Below are 2,957 nucleotides of genomic sequence, written 5' to 3'. Positions count from 1 at the left end.
GAGAGTTTACTTTGATAGGTTTTACTCTTGATGAATATGAAGTGTCCTTCTTTATCTTTTTTGATATCTTTTCATTGAAAGTCAATTTTATTTGATATTATAATAGGTATTCCAGCTTGTTCCTTGGGACCATTTTCCAGCCCTTTACTCTAAGACACTCTCTGTCTTTGTCACTGAGGTGCATCTCTTGCATACAGCTAAATGCTGGGTCCTTTTACATATCCAGTCTGTTAGCCTATATTTTTTTATTGGGGAATTGAGTCCATTGATGTTAAGAGATATTAAGGAATAGTGATTGTTGCCCCCTGTTAGTTTTGTTGTTGGAGGTAAATTATGTTTGTGTCACTATCTTCTTCTGGGTTTGTTGTAAAAAGATTAATTTCTTGCTTTGTCTTGGGTGTCGTTTCCCTCCTTGTATTAGAATTTTCCTTCTATTATCCTCTGTAGGACTGGATTTGTGGAAAGATATTGTTTAAATTTGGTTTTATCTTGGAATATTTTGGTTTCCCCATCTATGGTAATTGCGAGTTTTGCTGGGTATAGTAGCCTGAGCTGGCACCTTTGTTCTCTTAGGGTCTGCATGACATCTGTCCATGATCTTCTGGCTTTTGGAGTCTCTGTTGAGAAGTCTGTTGTAATTCTAATAAGACCTACCTGCCTATATATGTTACTTGACCATATTTCCCTTACTGCTTTTAATAATCTTTCTTTGTTTTGTGTATTTGGTGTTTTGACCATTATGTAATGGGAAGGATTTCTTTTCCAGTCGAGTCTTTTTGGAGTTCTGTAGGTTTCTTGTATGTTCATGGCCATCTCTTTCTTAAAGCAAGGGGAGTTTTCTTCTATATGTTTGCTGAAAATGTTTCCTGGCCCTTTGAGTTGGGAATCCTCACTCTCTTCTATTCCTAATATGCTCAGGATAATAATATTCCAGCACAGGAGGAAACCAAAAGTCTTGTGGGCCTTTTGTGAGGAATCTGCATCCTGGGGTCGCAGGAGTCCAGGTATACTGTGTATTGAGGCTCAGATTGAGGATCTCACCTGTGATCCTGAATTTGTTAGTGTACTTGGGAAGTTGAGCTGCAACTTGGATGTTGGAAGTGTGGGTTTGCTCACAAAATAGTTTTAATAGTGTGGTAGCTTCCTGTGCTTTATATATTCTGTTTTAAATATGTGTTAGACTTTCATTTTATATTTTATTTTATATTTCATTTTAATACACATTAATTTATATACTTATATGCATATATGTTTATAGTATATATTTTATTATTAGAATTAAGTGTGTCTTTTCTATCCATGCATAATAGGTTGATGGTAGAATCCCCATAAGCTCAGATCCATGTATATCATGAAAAAGAAGGAGTATGCTGACACAATGACAAACTTTATGTTGTGGCCAATTTGACAAATTATATAACATTAGAGTCCCCCAGAGTCCTATAGAGGGACAACTTTATAGAGCTGTAGCTACACCATTTATTCCTCTTCCCTTTTTCTGAAATACTATACAAACAAAATATAGAATATGAAAATGATTATGGTAACAATAATAGTGTAATTGAAGAATTATCCAATTATCTTTCCATCTCTGCAAAAATGAATGAATGGATGGATAAATAAAGAAATAAATCAATACAACAAACAGCTCTACTGGATAGTAATCTTATTATGACTAATAAATTGGTGTTTTTCATTTGGCCATCTCTAGTATTGTTCTCTCTGTCTATCAATCTATCTATATCTATACCTATATCTATTTATCTATATGATGAAATATGTGCCACAATTATTCTGCTTTCAGCATAGGTGGAATTATACTCATTATATGGAAAATTGTCAGCAGTACTAGAGAATTGACTTGTAGTATTAACTTAATTCGATAAATTTTACTTTTGAACCATAAATTTTCAAACTTACTTATTTTTTAATTCTCAAAAGTTTGAAAACCAAGAAAAACTGAGCAACATTTTAAGAATTTCTGTAATTAACAGGATGTAATGAACTCAGAAAATCAGTAATTCAACATAATCTTATGTGGACTGGTTTGCCAGAACAATTCTACTCAAGACTAAACCTTTTAAATCTTTCTGTGTAAGAGATCAGTGATTACTTTTAAAATATCCTTAAATCAAGGACATAAGTGAAACATAAATATTTGATTTAAAAGCTTTACTTAACTAAATTTAGTTAAATATAAATATAGCACCATAGAATGATAAATCATCTCCAAATCATTGATGGATGTAGAGGGTATAGAATTCAGAAATTTCTCTTAAATATTTCATAAAAGTGATAAGAAAACACTTAGGAATTTAATAAGTTTTAAGTCTTGTTCTAGGACCTGGACAGCAATAATTAGTGAGAACAAAAACTTCTGCTTGTATATGTCAGTCTCAATAATTTTGGCTAAAATGGAGAAGTGCAAACTAAAGAATCAACATATGTATCACTAGAATCCTGGATCAGAAACAGGATAATAATACATAAAAGTTTCTATAACATAGATTTTAAATGACAATATACTAAAGAAAGAAGCCAAATAAAATCCAATAAAAAAGAGGACAGTAAGTGGATTATCAAGGGTCATCTCCAAAATAGAAATCACAAGTATCATGGTTTTATGTTCAGTTTTTTTTCACATAGATGGACCAGATTGCTTAAACTTGTAGAAATGTCTTCTTTACATTGATAATAAGCAAAAGAGATTTTTAAACCAACTGTACAATCAAAGACATATTAAGTTGATGTTGTTGATATAATAAACTAAATAAGTCGATTCTATTCACAGCATCTCATTTACTTTTTTCCTGTGATGATATATATATATATACATATATATACATATATATACATATATATATAAAACCACTTTTATAGAAGAAAAGGTAATGGACAATTATAGAAATTAGATATATCCAAATTTCAGAACAAATGTTTAGATTGACAAATGAATT

Source organism: Mastomys coucha, unplaced genomic scaffold, assembly GCF_008632895.1.
Source record: "Mastomys coucha isolate ucsf_1 unplaced genomic scaffold, UCSF_Mcou_1 pScaffold23, whole genome shotgun sequence".
Taxonomy (NCBI): Eukaryota; Metazoa; Chordata; class Mammalia; order Rodentia; family Muridae; genus Mastomys; species Mastomys coucha.
The sequence above is the reverse complement of the archived record's forward strand: the minus strand, read 5'-3'. Positions refer to the sequence as shown.